Source organism: Eumetopias jubatus, unplaced genomic scaffold, assembly GCF_037043125.1.
Source record: "Eumetopias jubatus isolate StellerSeaLion01/CBP00866 unplaced genomic scaffold, mEumJub1_p1.0 scaffold_15, whole genome shotgun sequence".
NCBI classification, from domain to species: Eukaryota; Metazoa; Chordata; class Mammalia; order Carnivora; family Otariidae; genus Eumetopias; species Eumetopias jubatus.
Genome location: NW_028274821.1, coordinates 54,510,950 through 54,528,965, shown reverse-complemented (window position 1 = coordinate 54,528,965; position 18,016 = coordinate 54,510,950).

The following is an 18,016-nucleotide window of genomic DNA, read 5'->3' as shown; positions in this document are numbered from 1 at the left end:
ACACTTTTCCATCAGGGTGGCCCCCTCAGCCATGGCCCATTCCTTTTAACTGGGCAGAGGGAGTTCTGGAGGTGTTAGGGTCATGGTGAGGGAAGGGGCTCTGTCCATGTCCTCACTGGCTGTGGTCCTGGCTGCCTCATCTGCCAATTTCCCCACAATATGGGGTTGTTTCCTTTCTGATGTCCCTTACAGTGCAAGATTACTACTTCCTTCGGAATCCACATGGCTTTGAGGAGTCTCAGTATCTCCTCCTTGTTCTTTTTTTTTCTTTAAATTTTTTTATTGTTATGTTAATCACCATACATTACATCATTAGTTTTTGATGTAGTGTTCCATGATTCATTGTTTGTGCATAACACCCAGTGCTCCACACAGCACGTGCCCTCTTTAATACCCATCACCAGGCTAACCCATCCCCCCACACCCCTCCCCTCTAGAACCCTCAGTTTATCAGAGTCCATCGTCTCTCATGGTTCGTCTCCCCCTCCAGTTCCCCCCCTTCATTCTTCCCCTCCTGCTATCTTCTTTTTTTTTTCTTTTTTTTAACATATATTGCATTATTTGTTTCAGAGATGCAGATCTGTGATTCAATAGTCTTGCACAATTCATGGTGCTCACCATAGCACATACCCTCCCCAATGTCTATTGCCGAGCCACCCCATCCCTCCCACCCAACCCCCACTCAAGCAACCCTCTCCTTGTTCTTGATAGCTTTTCCTGTGGCAGTTAGGAGGCCCCTTTCCTTGTAGATGGCTCCATGTACATGTACAGTAGCAAAGGCGTACCAAGAGTCAGTGTAGATGTTGATTCACTTGCCTTCACTGAGGGTGAGGGCTCAGACTAAGGCATATAATTCAGCCCATTGAGCTGACCAACCAGCTGGTAATGCCTTAGCTTCTAGGACTTCAGTGGTTGTGGTCACTGCATAACCCACTTTCTGGGCACCCTCTTGTAAGTGACTGCTGCCATCGCTGAACAGTGTGAGTTCTGGATTCTTTATGGCTTAATCCTGCAGATCTGGACAGCTCATATAGACTTTATCAGTCACCTCGGAACAGTCATGATCTGGCTCCCCCTCTTCCGTGGGGAGAAGGGTTGCTGGATTTAATGTCCTTACTCTTTCGAGGGTGACCTGCAGGTTTTCACAGAGGAGCCTTTGGTATTGTGCTAGCTGCGAGTTAGAAAGGAAGCGGTGCCCCTGTGTGCTCATGAGGGACACATGGTAAGTTTGTTTGCCTCCTTGATGTGTAGGACTGTGGCTGCCAGCACCCTGAGGCATGGTGGCCATCCCACTGCCATGGGGTCCAGCTTCTTTGACAGGTAGCAACTGGCCGTTGCCAGGGTCCAACAGTTTGGGTGAGTACCCCGAGTGCTATTTTTTCCTTTTCAGTCCAGGCAGGGGGTTCTTGATCTGGTCCCCGTAAGAGATCATAAGGAGTCTTGCTATTGCCGAGAACCCAGGGATCCTGCAGCCCCCAGGAATTCTCATAGGCCCTTTTTTGTCTGGGCCTGTGGCAGGGAGATGATGACCCTTTTCCTCTCCAGCCCTAGTTCTCTAGGGAGAAAACCAAGGTATCGGACCTGTTACTGGCAGATTTGTGCCTTCTTCCTTGAGGCTCGTTATCCTGAGTCTGACAGTTTTTTCTGAGCCACTTAGGTGCCCCCGGGGTTGCTTTTTAAACATATAGCTTCTGGGATATTCCCCCCATCCTGGGGGTTGCTTTTTAAACACACAGCTTCTGGGATGTTCCCCCCATCCCACCCATTTTAATTCAGTGGGTTTGCATAGGCCAGATAGTATTACACCCAGTGCTCATCACAACACGTGTCCTCCGTAATACCCATCACCTGGCTACCCCATCCCCCAAATAGTTGCCTTTTTAACAAGGTCCCCCCAGGTGACTCTTATAAAGGAGGTTTGGAAACAGTGTCTAAGCCTTGCTGTTCAAAGTGTGGCCAGTGGACCAGCAGGATCTGTATTGCCTGGATTATCTTGTCTAAATCGCAAATGTCAGCCCTACCCCAGACAGAAAACTGGAATCTGCCTTTGAACAGTGTAGTAGCTTGGCTTTGATCTGACCTCTTCTCTGTTTTCATTTAAGTAGGTTCCTCCACCGACTTCCTTGCTCCAGTCCTCTCCAGAAGAGCCAGTGTTCCCTGCCTCTTCCTACCTGAGACCTGTCCCATCCTGGGGCCAACCTCCCACCACCCAGAGACAACAGGGAAAGGTGCTCTGTGAAGCTAAAGAACCTAAACAGCTGGAGATCTTGCCTTGTTAGAGAAGGCCGACTTGACCCCCAAGTCCTCTGACCTCCGCAAATTCCAGACCCCCAGGCCTGTCTCGTGATCTCAATTTTGGTTGCTCTACTTTGTCTACATCAAATGTTCTGAAGCATTTCACACAGGACTAGGCTTAGGCAATTTGGCCAGACCTTTGATCATGGTCTCTAGAACCATAGGTTTACTCTGCCCTGACCCCATGGTGATGTCCCCGTGTGTGGTGGCGCAGAGACAGACAAAGGGGGGGGTGCCTCCTGAGATGAGGAGTCCAATCAGATGCCCATCTGGCCATGTCCCGAAGGAGCTTAGGTGAGGCTTAGCCATAGCGGTCTCAGCGTTGTGACTTACAGTTGGTAATTCCAATGCCGCCAAAGACCATATGCCGTTCACCATGGAATCACAGGCAGATCCACTCAGACTCCATAGGCTTCTGGGGACCTTAAGGGTGCCCGCCCGTGGAGTCACAGGATCAGTCCGCTTGAGCAAGCCAGGTTGGACTACACATTCACTCACACATTCACACTTCAGAAGTTATTACATTCCCTCCCTGGGAATCCCTACCTGTGAGACCTCTAAGAAGTCTCTGGGAGGTGATCTGGCTCCCCGTCCACCCCAATGGGGGTGGGCCTGTCTGGGTCCTGGGGCCTTAGGCCTTACCAGAATCCGATGTCAGGACCAGGTCCTCACCCGCCAAGTCTCCTCAAGTCCGGCAGGAACAGCAGAGTGGGGCCAGCCTGAGGTGACCAGGGCAGGAGACTGCCGAAAATTAGGCAGGACATGCCTTCTCTGTTAGGATCCCTCATTCCGTCACCACCCCGCTGTTGCCCCCAAACCAGTGGCAACAATGGGCCAGCGCGGTTGGGTTTCCTGGTCAGGGAACCAAATGTTAGGGAACCTGGACTGGATCACCCGACAGAAGAACCAAGAGGCACTTGGAGATCTTGGAGGATAGGAGGTTTGTTTAATGCCAATGGGCTCAGAGCAGAGTGGTCTCCAAAGGTCTGAGCCCCAAGCACAAACAAAGGGGGAAATTTATACACTTCTACCTCTGCATACTTGGCACTTTTGGAGCATGCATGAAGCGGCGCAGGGAGAAGACCCCAGATTGGTGCGTGTGGGAAACAGAGCAGGGAGAAGAACCCGGAAGAGCCCCAGGGCAAGGACTGGGACTCTCTCGCTGGCTCGGTCAGCCATCTTAGGACACAGATTTTCATTAATCTAGTGACGCCACACATATACAAAAAAATCTCATTTATAAAAAAAATTACATAGCTCAGTGAATTTTCAGCATGAGTATATACTTGTAAATGTCAGTCAGACAAGAAAATAGTTTGTTATAAGCAACACATAAAAAAGCCCTGCCCCTCTTTACCACAATTCACCAAAAGATAATTATATCCTAACTTCAAATACCATAAATTACTTTTGCTTATTTGAACATTATATAAAAGGAAATGTATTGCATGTATATTTTCTGTTTCTTTTACTTTATGGCATGTTTGTGACGTTCACTATTTGTGAGTCATTCATTCTATTTCACATAGCAGTAGTCATTTGTGCTGCATGGTATTTTATATAATGACTATCCACTTGACTGTTAATTCCATTTGGAATTTTCCAGATTTTAGCTATGCTGTATGAATTTTTGTCAGATATGTAAGTAGGAATTGAATTGCTTGGTCTTGGGAAATGGTGATCTACATGTATAGATATTTTCAAAAGTTTTCCAAGATATATGAGTAATGTTTACCATTTGCATTGCAGCAGTTTGAACAATTCCATTTAATACCATTTCAATGCTTTCTACTGTCTATAACTTTAGTCTCACTAAAATGTGTAGATGTTTACTGGTATCTCATTGTGCCTTTAATTTGCATCTTCCTAATGATTAATATTATTTCATATAGTTATTGGTCCTTTAGGCAAGCTTTTTGGTAATGCACCTGTTCACTTATTTTTCTCATTTTTCCCTTTTGTGTTCTTTTTAAAAATTAATCTGGAGAAGTCCTTTATGATATTTGGGATATGAATCCTTTGTCAGACATATGCATTGCACATATATATATATATATATATAGTGTTTTTCTAGAGTCCTCCTGTAACTCAGTGTTGTTTGTAAAAGACCCTTTAAATGATTTTTGTGTAATAGGAAGTATAGGAGCGTTAGTTAGTACAACAGCACTTTCCTTTTCAGTCTGATTTTGAATAAGCAAAACTGCTAGGAATTTGCTTCCCCCCCGCCCCCCAGAATTAGTCAAACATTGGAACACTAGCTATCCCATCTCTAGTGTCTATCTAACAATAGATAAACAGGATGTATCAAATATCCTTATTTGCTGCAAATAAAGTTTCCTTTATGTGAGTACTCCATCTGATGTAGTCGGTATCTGTAACTTATCAAGGAGCAAACTCACGTTAGTGTGGTTACATTATTAAGACCAAACAAATCCTCCCTTATGCAAGTTCTGGGCATTAGGTTATGTACATCCTCTTGGTTAAACAAAAAGGTGTATTTCACAAGTTTTGAATACAGAATTACGAAAAGGGACATCAAATGATTTTTTCTACCGTATTTTCAATTTATTCCAGGTCCAGCTCTTGTAAAAGACATCTAACACTCACATATACATAGATTCACACATATTAGAAATAAAATGCAATTTTATTATTTATGGCCCCAAGCCTCATTTCCCACTGCTTTTCTTTTTCCTTCTTTTTTATTTTTAGTGTCCCATGATTCGTTGTTTGCGTATAACACCCAGCGCTCCACGCAGTACGTGCCCTCCTTCGTACCACCACCAGGTCCCCCCACTGCTTTTCTTTCCTCATGCTCTGTTTTAATGTCAGCAGTTTTTAAACCTATCTTATTACATTCCTTAGTTGTTTTACTCAGTATATTCTTTTTTATTTTTCTCATGCAAATGCTAGTCATTCTTCAAGGACAGACTCAAATTTAATTATGATGTGAAGCTTTTAATTACTTTCATCTTGGATTATATCCTACTTAAGTTTTTAAAATCTATCATAATTGTTCACTGACCATATATCATATAATTAACTATTGCTTAATGTTATTTTTTATCTTTGTCAATAAAATTATAAGTTTCTTAAAGGCAGTGCAAGGGGGGGCACCTGGGTCACTCAGTCGTTTGGCATTTGCCTTCGGCTCAGGTCATGATCTCAGGGTCCTGGGATCGAGCTCCACATCCGGCTCCCTGCTCAGCAGGGAGGCCTGCTTCTCCCCCTCCCTCTGCCCCTCTCCTCCACTCTGTGCCTTCTCTCTCTCACTTTCTCTCAAATAAATAATTAAATCTTCAAAAAAAAAAAAAAAGGACAGTGGGATTTTCATATGCTTCTTTATTTCATGTAGCATCTAATAATCTTGATTCTATAATAGGTGTTCAATTAATTGAACGTTGGTTCCATTGATGAAAATGAATTATTTTCAAATGGTGTAGTAGTTGATAATAAGTGATACTTCAAAAGGAGTGTGGTAGACAGAATGCCTCCAAAAGATGTACATAACCTAATGCCCAGAACTTGCATAAGGGAGGATTTGTTTGGTCTTAATAATGTAACCACACTAATGTGAGTTTGCTCCTTGATAAGTTACAGATACCGACTACATCAGATGGAGTACTCACATAAAGGAAACTTTATTTGCAGCAAATAAGGAGTTCATGGGGAATAAGTTCCAAAGATATGACTCTGAGCGGTGGGGTGGGGGGGTGAGTGGGTTACTTTTATTTAGAGTTAGGATGAATATTCAGAAAGGTTGTACAGGCGTACTTAGAAATACTCTTATACAGGCATCCTATATTATGTTAATGAAGCTTGTGCTCCTTCTAGGATAGAGACTTCAGCAGTATAATGAAGCAGAGGTAACTGCCGGACTAAGGGAGAAGGCTATGGGCTTTAGGAGCTGGTATAAAACCGGGTGAGGTCTTGAGCTCCTTATCTCTAGTAAAGAATGCAGGGTCTTGCATATTCTGAGACAGCACCGGGAGTTTTATCACTGATTTATTGTCTCTGACAAGGTTAGGCTATTTCCTGCCTGATAGAGACTGTTAGCTTTTGTACTCCCTTTGCTCCCCTTAAAATCCTTAACTTCGGAGGTTTTTGCATTGCTTTGTAACTCTGACACCTCCTAGGAAGTTCTGCAAGAAGAGTGCTTGGGCAAGTAAGGCACAGATAGTGGGTGGGGTGATAACTGGGGCCTTAAAATGACTTTTCTTGTGTCAAGAAAATTCTGGTCTTTCTTTTTCTGGGGACTCCTCACTCTTTCTGCTTTCAGTCGATTAAGAGTTATCCTATTTTTTTTTTTTTTTTCTTCAGCCAGCCAAACAGTTGATTTACTCCCTGGGATCCACATGTAGTCCACCCATTCCCTCCTCCCACCCTTTTCTATGAATATTAGCCAAGTTCAATTTCAAGTTATCTAATCACCATCAAGTCAGACTTTTGTCCAAACAATAATTTGCTATGCGCTTTTCAAACAGCTACTTAAGATGCAGTTATAATTTACCATTTCATTTTGCTTACATATATTACATGCTTTAGGGAGGCTGAGGAGAATAAAAACAGAGGAAAACACCTTCTAAAAAAAGTTGACCTTGAGAACATTAGATATGATAAAAAGAGACTCATCAAAATTTATTTTCTTTTGCTAATAGGAATATTTAGAAACATCTCTATGATTTTATGTAATGATTGGCAAAACCGTGGTTTTTTTTTTTTTAAAAAAAGAAGGCAAAACTGTGTTTTTTGATCAGAGTCAAAAGATTTGAACTCAGAGTTCTTAGCCCACTTACAGCATTGGGTTCATATCCTACCAAAAAGGGTAGAATAAACTTTTTAGGGCCAATGCTTAGCAAAACCTCCTCCTTCATTACAGCTTTAGTTCCCTTTCTGTTATTTTCAAGGTTTTGATATAAGAAAATATATGTAGGACTAGGATAGAAATTTCACTACCTTAAAAACACAAATGACCCTTTCTGAGCAAAATGTTTGAGCTTTCAGAATGGCGATGGGGGTAGGGGCGGTCAAGCGATGAAGCACCTTGTCTCAGAGGCTGTGATTCACCATTTACATTTTAGATGTTTTGGCACGTGGTTAGTTAATTGGGGTCTAAATATGAAGTGCACATCCACTGTAGTGCTCTTGGCAGTCAGCTTTATAAATTTCCCTCAGAATTTTTAAACAGTTAATATGCTTCACTAAAGAAGCTAAATCATTATCAAATAGCAAAATGATAGGACCCACTAATTTGGATCTCATTTGACCACTAAACTGGTCCTTTTAGACATTACAATATAATTTTCCCATTAAAGGCTCTTTGATAGGCTTGGAGGTGGGTTTATTTGAAGTTCCCTTTATGCTAAGGAGAGAGAACTCTGCTCTTTGAGGTGTAGTCTTTGTTACAGGACTTTTGAAATGTAAAAACGATTGACTAAGCAATGATGAGGTATGTTGTTTGCATATGAACTGCTGTACTTCAGCTACTCCTGCTTCATCAGCAAAGTACCAATTAGCCACCAGTGGTATTGTCTTCTAAATTAGCAAAGAAAAATTTCAGAAGGTTATTTCAGGCACCAAATGCTGCTCCAAATAGAGCTTCAGAGTACAAAGTCTTAAAAACAAGAAGAAAAAAAAAAGGAATATCCGGAAGCTCCTTTCTTAAATACCTGGCCTGTTACTTAGGAATTTTACTGACTGAATTATATATAAAAAGACAGGTCTTGTAATCTGTAATTTGTGTCATTCTACAGAAAACAACCTTGAAGGTAAGGTCTTGTTAGAGCAATATTAGGTTTAATCAAATTGGAGATGTACACCATTTTATTCAAAATGCTTAGGGACACTTAATGTCTGCTAGTTCATCCAGCTGTGTAAGGAATTAGGAATCAGTATCTCCTTTTGTGAACAGGTTAAAATCCCAGAAGTGACTCCAGCCTATCCAAGAAAATACACTAAACATACCACAATAGGCTACTTAGTTATGAAAGACACAAGATGAGTAAGTCTACATGGTTAAAACTTGTGTCAAGCCCAAGTGAGGATTGCAATTGTCTACAGGCCAAAAATAATAGCAAGAAGTTGATTTGTCGTATTTCCTAGACTTTAGTAGGAAATTGGACAAAAGTTAAAGAGGTACTTTAATATTACTTATTATGCTAATGGTAACGATCAATGAAAACTCAACTCATAATCCATTTAACAAAGCCTTCACAATTGTAAGCTTATTAGGTAGGCTCTTGGCTAGATCAGAGATCTGGGTACGCAAAAGAATTACCTGGGGAGATAAAAATTACGGAGTTTCCATTTCTGGTAACTATGAATTAACTGGTGCTGAACTAATCCTCTTGGCAATAGTAATTATATAGTCTAAATAGAAAAGAAAAAAAAATGTTTGGAAATATGTTGGTGTGAGATGAAGCAAGCCCAAAGGGGAAGTGTACGGTAGCGTACATTTCCTACCTTGGTGTTTTCTAGTGCTCACCACTGCCCAAGGCTGGTCATGCAGGGAGGTGCTGCTTGCCTACTCACTGTGCCTGCCATTTATTCCAGTCAGTGTGGCTATGCTATAAGAGTAAGGACTGCATTTTATTTCTCTCTGTAGCCTTAGCAAATAGCTTATTACACTAAATACAAAGTTATAAATCTGTACCTATCTATACTCACATACACTGATACACATATATTTTGTGTATGTGTATTTTAAACTGAAGCAGCTAGGAACTCTAAGGATGCATTAATAAAGAAGACATAGATTTCTATTCTTTTAACCTCAGGTACATCCCCCTTCCCAGAGAAACAGTATTCCTTAATAAAACTCAGTCTTGAAGCACTACCTAACGTTAATGTGCCATGTTTTAAAGGACAATATAATGCAGGACAAGAAATGGAAGTAAACACCTAATTTCACTTGAGCACTTCCTTGTTAATTTTAACTGTTATCAATCAGTGGGAGAAAAGTTCCTGTAAACTTAATTTGGGTATACAAATACAGCCGGTTATTATCCTTTCTAAACTCAAGTAGGAAACAGACACTTAACTCAGCCAGGGTACTCTGCCATCAGCAAAAGCCCTTGGAGCAATATTTGATCTGTTGGGGCTCAGGGCAGGCCCACCCCAAGATACACCACACTGGCATATTGATTATGTTCAGTTAAAATTACTTAAGGAAGGAACAGCAAGAGCAAGAACGCCCTGACCTTCCTTTGTGTCTGGAAAGCAGGAAATAAATCTCCCATGTGTAAGTTACCCTTCTTGCACCTGGAGGTAGAGAGACCCTTATCATTAGAGATGGGAACTCAGGGCTGAAGAAGCCTATATAAAGAAATCTTGTTACTGTTAATAATTACTACCCCAGCCCAAATTCTGTTTAGAATTCCTTACTGACTAAATTGTCAAAAAAAAAAGTAAGTTTTCTTTATACTGTCAATTCCTTACAAATTTATTTCTTTTTTACTGAAAAGTGCAAAAACTGTCTGCCTTGGTCACTTCTTACATCTCATATCTAGGAGGCCTCTATAGATAGAAATTACATTTCATCTGTCTTGTGTTAATTCTTAAACCTGCCAAAAGAATCTTCAAGGGTATGGTAACATTTTTCCTCCCCATCAGATCCTAGATTCAGAATGTCTGGGATCCAGAGCTCCTGGGTATCCGGGATCTTGGCAAGTTGTTTTTGTTCAGTATCTCCTTCTTCTGAGAGGCCTTTAATTTCATATTTAGAACTTACTAAAGAGAAGCCATTAAAGAGCATTTTCTTATGCCTAATTAATACTCTGAGCATTCCCTCTGACTTTCTAGCATATTCCCTGCCTGGAAGGAAAAAAACAAAGAAAAAAACAAAAAAAGACAGAAAAAAACAAAACAAAACTGTGTTTCAGCAATATGCTGCAGTTCTGCATGATTTTTTCACAGCTGTTGTCCCCACTAAGTTCACTTTCTTCATTATCAGATCCCTAGAAGTATGTAGCATAATGGTCTTTTTGGTTCCCTATGCAGATTACTTGTCATTAGCAGTCAAGGATCATAATTTTTTCCTCATTAAGCATAGATTATAAACCTCATATAAACAAAAAGGAACAGGGATTGAAATATACACACACACACACACGATTTTCTTCAAGTTTTCTTATTGAAGGAGCAAAAGTTGGCTCTCTCAATTTTTGCTAATTTCTATTATAACCCTTGGTGCATTAAAAAAAGAATTTTCTTCATAGGAGTCTTGCATAATTGTTAAGTTGCAACCCATCTTAACACAATGTCTTGTTGTAATGTAATATGGGTTCATCTGTATGTGACTCAAAGTAATATTGGATTTTGAAAGAAAGATTTTTATGTCCTTGCTCTCAAAATGCCTCATGAACCATTTGAAGAAGGAAAATGAATCTGAAGAGCTATCTAGAAACTTTTCATTGCAGGGCTCCTGGGTGGCTCAGTCAGTTAAGTGTCTGCCTTCAGCACAGGTCATGATCCTGAAGTCCTGGGATTGAGTCCCGAGTTGAGGGGGGTGGTCCCTGCTCGGTAGAGAGTCTGCTTCTCCCTCTCCCTCTGCCTCTCCCCGCTTGTATTCTTCCCCCCGTCAAATAAATAAATAAAATCTTACAAAAATAAAAAGAAAGAAACGTTTCATTGGTAAATTTTAATAGAGTAAAGCAAGTATTAAAAGTTATAAAATGAATGTCCATGGCTTGGAAGACTATCCTGAAGATGATAAAGCATTCGTCAAAAATGTCACCTCACTGATACTCTAGATGTTACAGATGATAAAGTGTAGGTATAATTTAATTGCCAGCATTCTTTATTCCTTAGTGCAACATAAAATGATATCTTTCCATCAATATAGTCATACATTCCGGAAATAGTATTGTAACTCCTGATCTAGGGGCTCGTTGGAAATTAAAATGCAGTCTTTGTTATCCTCCGGCGTCCACGTATCTATACGCCACCCCTCAACCTGCTCTCTGCCCTGGAAGGCATCTTTGTCCTCTCTCTGCCTTCCTGTTGTATTTGACCAGCGGAAAGCACACTCGCATCTTAGAGTGGGGAGGAGAGGGGTGGGGAGATATTTATTCCTGCACCTTCTTTTTTACTTTGCTGCAGCGCTGACAAAAGCTGCATTTCTTTTTGGCCCCAGTGTTTATCTAGTGGCCCATTTTTTGCTGGACTCCATTAACTTGATTCCATCTTTCTTATCCCTTCAGGATTAAAATAATGCATTTCATTGAATCTAAGTGATATCACATATCACTTTTTGCCACTATTGTTCATCCCTAGGAGTTTGACTATCCATGTTTGTCTTTTAACTCTACTCGAACCTTTGTAAATAGTCCCTTCATTGAACTCTCCTCAATTAACCCCTTTAAGTGTATCATCTTTGTCCTGCTAGAACCCTAGCTGACACACAACCCCAACTCTTCGGGTGGGTTATTCTTTTAATGTCAGCTGGAATTAATCTATTAATGTTAAGTTTAGTTTCACAAGATGACACTAAACTTAGGGTATGTGTGTGTATGCACTTCTGTGTGTGTGTGTGTGTGTGTGTGTGTGTATGTGTGTATGTAATAAGATTGGCTGGTAGTTTCCATTTGGTACTATAGGAGCAGAAAATGTTTCCCTTCTTTTCTTCTAGGTTCTTTAGCTGGTTTAATAATTAAACTGACATAGACAGGAGAAAAGTGAATGTCATATGTACAGGAGCCCCATAAAAGTATAAGACTCCTCAGTCAAGTAATTGAGTCTTACATACCATCCTGAGCTAAAGAGAAGCAGGTAGGGGTCTGGGGCTTCAAAGTGCTAAAGACAATTCACAGGAAGATGAGAAGAGCAGATGTTTGGTAAACAAATGTTTGCCATGCCACACATAGTTTTCCTGATATAAAAAGTTATCTCTGTCATAATTCTCTTTCTGCTACAGATTCCCTCTCTAAATCCTTTTAGGCCGTTAAGGGGGAGGTAAAGAGTTCTTCCTAAGTCTGCTAGTCCTCCGTAATTTTTAGCTGGAAATAATCCACAAGCCAAAATGGCACACTGTGGTGTGGCATATTCTGTTTCCCCTCAGTATTTACTTTTTCTTGTTTGTGTATAAGAGTTATACTGCATTTAAAAAGTTGGAAGTAAGGGGCGCCTGTGTCGCTCAGTCCATTAAGCGTCTACTTTCAGCTCAGCTCATGATCTCATGCTTTCAAGTCCCGAGTCAGGCTCCACACTCAGTGGGGAGTCTGCTTGTCCCTCTCCCTCTGCCCCTACCCCCACTTGTACTCTCTCTGTCTTTCTCTCAGATAAATAAATGAAATCTTTAAAAAAAAGTTAGAAGTGTTCTTTTTCTTCTTATGCTATAAACCAATTTCATCATCATGTGATAACATTATTATCACATGCTATATTAAAGTTTGAAAATAAGGACTATGTGGTCCTGGAGTATTGGCCAATATGGCCTTAATATTTCTCTTAGCTTGGCTAAACTTAGATAGGATTCTTCCTGACTCTAGGCCTTTGACCTCCCTTTTGTTAAAGCATTTACTTTAGAAAATTTATAATTGCAAATTCTTATTCTTCCTCTTGGCAGCTTTATAACTCAGGAATGTCTTTCTTAAGGACCTGGAGCCATCCCTGTGAAATATAACCAACAAGGATAATAGCACCCCTATGTCCCACCTCTGTGGGAGAATAGGATCGTAACTCAGACTTACAAAACTACCTCCTGTCATGAAGATAGGAGAAAGTTTACTTTTCCTTTGGGTAAGTCCAATTAGCAGACACAGATGGCCTTAGATCTCTCCCACCTCGTATCTTAAAAACCCTTTGTTAGAGCACAGTTAAGTTTAGAATCCAGTTTCTTCCCTCTTGCAATAGCCTTGGGTAGAGTCACCCTGTCCTGTTTAACTCTGGCCAGTGCAATTTTTACTTTGAAAGTGTCTTCTTGATATTTCTCTTTTCCTTTATACCAGCTATTATTTTATACTTTTGCAAATGCCGCTTTTTAGAATTATTAGAGTTCTGTTACACTTCTCTTTTCCATTTCAAAATTTCTGCTTTTATATTTATGAATTTTAATCCTTATGTAATTTGGTATTTCTTGTTATTAATGTTATCAAATTGAATGTGTCCTTTATTATTTTCATTCTTTTGTAACAAAGAGTTTTAAGGTGGTGAATTTTCTCTCAGTACAATTGTTATTACATCTCATAGATTGATGATTGATTGATTGATTGATTGATTTAGAAGGAGGAGGGACAGAGGGAGAGAGAATCTTACCAATACAGGGCTCAGTCTCACAACCCTAAGGTCATGACCTGAGCTGAAATCAAGAGTCAGGCACTTAACCAACTGAGCCACCCAGGTGCCCCACATCTCATAGTTTTAAATGTGCAGTAATAATTATTTGGCAATTGCGTTTTGGTTGCATCATTCATCCCAGAATTGTTTAGGAAACCATTGAATGAATTCCCACATTCCTAGGTATTTTTTATTTCTATATTCACAATTTCCTTATAGTTTTAAATGTGGTATGATCAGAAAAATTCTAATTTCTATTTTTGGAAATGTAATAATTTTCTCTTTACTCAACATATGACTAAACACTGTATATTTCCTATGGATAATAATAGGCAGATAGAAAGTTTATATTATTTAGAGTTTATTAAGTGTGTATGTTTTAAAATAGTATATACACAAATAATCTCACTCATTGGATTATTTGTATTCCTTAAGCCTAATTTATTATGTACTTTGTCAGTGTCAGGGGAAAATCAGAAAAATAATGCATTTATTGTTCTAGAGATTGAATGTTTGTATCCCCTAAAATTCATATATTGAAATCATACCACCCAAGGTGATGGTTTTTTAAAGGTGGGTTCTTTAGAACATGCTTAGGTCAGGAGGACAGAGCCCTCATAATTGGGATTAGTATCCTAATAAAAGCAACCCCAGAGAGCCCCTGGCTCCTTTCTATCACATGAGGTTACAGGAAAAACACGGTTGTCTAGGAAGTGATGTCTTACCACACATCAAATCTGCAGCGCCTTGTTCTTGGGCTTTCCAGCCTCCAGAACTGAAAAATAAACGTTGTTTAAACCACTTAGAATATGGAATTTTTGTTATAGCAGCCCCAATGGACTAAGGCAATTATGTTGTTTCTTTCAATCTAACTTTATTCATTAATAATAATCACACCCCGTTAATAATTTTTGCTTTGAATTAACATCTTTTTTCTGATAGTCTTATTTATTTACTTTACCATTATTATTGGCTATTAAGCTTTTTCTGGTTTCTACTCGAGCACTTTTCATACTTTCTCTTTCAATATTTCTGAGTGATTATTTGACTTTACCTTTTTTTTAATTGGAATTTACCTTTGAGGATGATATAGAGTTACATTTTTATTATGATTGCATTTTGAGTCATTATTTTTCCTCAGGCTTAAGAGCATTTGATTTACATTTATTATTTATGAGAGGATTTCCTTCCTCTGTGTAATCAGTTCTCCAGTGATTGGGAATTTGTATAATCTCTTTTCAGTCTAGTTTTGTTGCTTCAAACAATATTCTTAAACTTGTATAAAATCCATCAGTTTGAGTGAGACAAAAGGATATCTACTAACCTGATCATTACGTCATAAACGATGAGATAATATATATAGACTTTTTCTTTTTCTCTCCATTGCTCCTTCATCCCTTAGTTTTCCTTTATTTGAAAGCTACATTTGTCTCATTACAATCTTATTTTTCCATTCATCATTATTTCTCAAAGATTATCAGCTTTGTTTCTGATATATTTTTAGCCATGTGCTATTTTAAAGCTTATCATATAAGAAGTTGTAATTTTATTTTACTTTATTGCTTCCAGTATTATTAATATTATTTGTCTTTGCATATATGTATGAGTATGTGTATGTACCTAATTTAATTATGTGATAAGCTCTATGGCAGTAACAACCATGTTCCTCATATCTTCTTCAAGTCCCCACAATCCCTAGCAAAATGCTTCTCTATGTAGGTATTCAGCAAGATTTTTTTTTTATTTTGTTATTGAATTTAAAAGCTTGATGAAGACCTGAAGAAATGCTCTGACCTCTCATCAGTTAGCACTCATATTTCCCATTTTTTTATCCTTTTCTGAAAACAAAACAAAGTTTCACATTTCACAAAAATGTCGCCAATTTCAAAGACGACCCTATACCATTGTATTTATCAAAGTGAAGCAGGAGAGCGAGGTTCTTGTCTCTCAGAATGGAAGAATGAATCTCACGGATAAAGGAGAGTGAGTAAAGCAATAGAGTTTTATTAAGTAACGATACAGAAAAAGCTCTCGGGAGTGAAAGGGGTCCCGACAGGGTTGCCAATGGTGGACCTCCACTGACAGTTTTTTATTTAGAACTGATCAGGGGAAAAAAAAAAAATAAATAAAGAACTGACCAGGGAGCATGTGGCCTTATCAGATAGCATCTTTAATGTCTTACTTCTTCTTTGAGGTCTAGTCGCAGTGTGACTGCCATTAAAGGACCCCACCTCTGATGCCCAGGGCAGGAGGGTCTGGTTTGTTCCCTTATCTCTGGTTTCCTTATGCTTCAACATTTCTGGGATTTCTGTGAGCCTGATCATGTAGCCCCCTACCCATCTCTCCCTACCTAGCCGCGCTTGTCCCTTACTCAATGAGACCTTTCAGATGTGCATCGATGGGTCATATACTTGGGGGACGATTACCAACATGTATCTGCAGGGCAGGGGAAGAGGGGTGGGATAGAGATAAAGGAAGTTTCCAAAGGAATTTTTATATGTTAAAGTAGACTTGCAGGATCTTGGGGGTCAGGCTAAGATTGCCATTTGCCCTTAGCAAAGTGTCAACATCCAAGCAGTTGAGTCCCCAGAGGAATGTCATCATGCCTATTTTCAAGGACTTGTCAATGGGCTGTAAGTAGTAAGGAAATTTAATAATTCTCCTTCTGCCTTTTTTTCCCCCACATCAAAGGGAAATAGTGGGAATGATCAATAACTGGCATTAGAGAAGCACATGCCCTAGTTCTAAAAATAAACAATAAGGATTTTCATTTTCATGTAAAACAGACTCTAAAGATTTAATTTAGTGTAAGGTAATAAAGGAAATTCTGCATTTAAGTTTAGTTTGTCACTGTTTAGTCCTTTTTATCCATTTGTAGCTATAAATGTGCTGATGAGGTAGAGAAGGAGAAGGTATTTTAAGACTTGTATTTATGTAAAGCATATTGAAGAATTTTCAAGTTCTCAATTACTGGCTAAACGCACTCTTTGCATTATCTTCATTATGAATGCTGTTATGTAATCCTATGAATCTCTTCATACATTTAAACCAGATCTAAAGAAGTGAAGTATAGCTGTTAATTTTTTTTTTTTTTTTTTTACTGAGAGTTGAAAGACCTTAGTCCCCAAATATTGCTGCCCAAATTCTGCTTCACTGAGATTGCTTAGCAACTGCTGTTAACAGGATTTCATTTTTGCTGTGCCTATGGACTGACTCATAATCAATACAACCTGTCTCCCCACACCTTTCAGGATTTGAATAGCAAAAGAATTCTTGAAACAAAGCTATGACAGTCTTCCACAATAAAATAAAATCTTTAGTTACTTGCCCCTCCCCCATCCCCCATCAACACATACCTTAAGGTGCTCTCACTTGCATTGTGTTAACAAAGGCCGGTTTACTGCTTTGTTTTTCCTTCCACAGTCTGGTAATGTAGGGGCCAAAGGCAGGCTGCCCCAATATAGGCCACTTAGGCATTTACATTATTTTGAGTGAAAAGTAACCAAAACCCAGTGGATGCAGGAAAAGCTCTTTCCCTTGTCCTCAACTGCCTAAATGGGCGTGGGAAAGGAGAGCCTGTACCGGGAAAGGAGAGCCTGTACCAGGAAAAGAGCTATTAACAGAGACCCCACTTTAGTTAAGAAATTTACCTGCATAATAGAGCAATCTTTGTTTTTGAAAACATTTCCTTTCACCTTCTTGCTAATGGCCTTCCTCCTCTTTGTGTTCCTGGGCCCTAACCCTCTCCTTAGCACTCTGAGCTTCTTGTTGCCTCATTGTCTTTGGCATTTCACCTCTGTGTGGATTCCCCATACACACTCTATTAAATTTTAATTTCTCCTGTTAATTTTTCCCGTGTCACTTTGGTTCTAGGTCCAGCTAGCAGGACCTTGAAGGGCAGAGGAAGGTCTTCTTCCCCTCCTCCCCGAGAGTAGTGTTACTCACATTAGAACCAGACTCCCTACCACCTAGCCTGGAATGCTTCAGTGAGGATGGAGTAAAATGAAGACCCTTTACTATCTCCCCTCTTCAACATGCTCCCAGCTGGACATCTAACTTCAGTAGTTCTGCTACTGCTGAGGACCCTGCCCTTTTCTGTTAAAGTGTTGCTGGAGCCTCTTTTATTGTTGTTGTTGTTGTTTAATATTTATTTGATTGAGAGAGAGAGTATGAGTGAGGGAGGGTGGAGGCAAAGGCGCAGAGGGAGAGGGGGAGGGAGAGAATCTCAAGCAGACTCCCCTTTAAGTAGGGAGCCCAACAAGGGGCTTGATCTCATGACCCTGAGATCCTGACCTGAGCCGAAATCAAGAGTTGGATTCTTAACCAACTGAGCCACCCAGATGCCCCTCTTTTATTGTTTTTATTATCATTATAATTACCCTTGTTGAGACTCCACTACTTGATTTTATCACTGCCAAGAGATTTTATGATGTAGGTAAGTATAGCA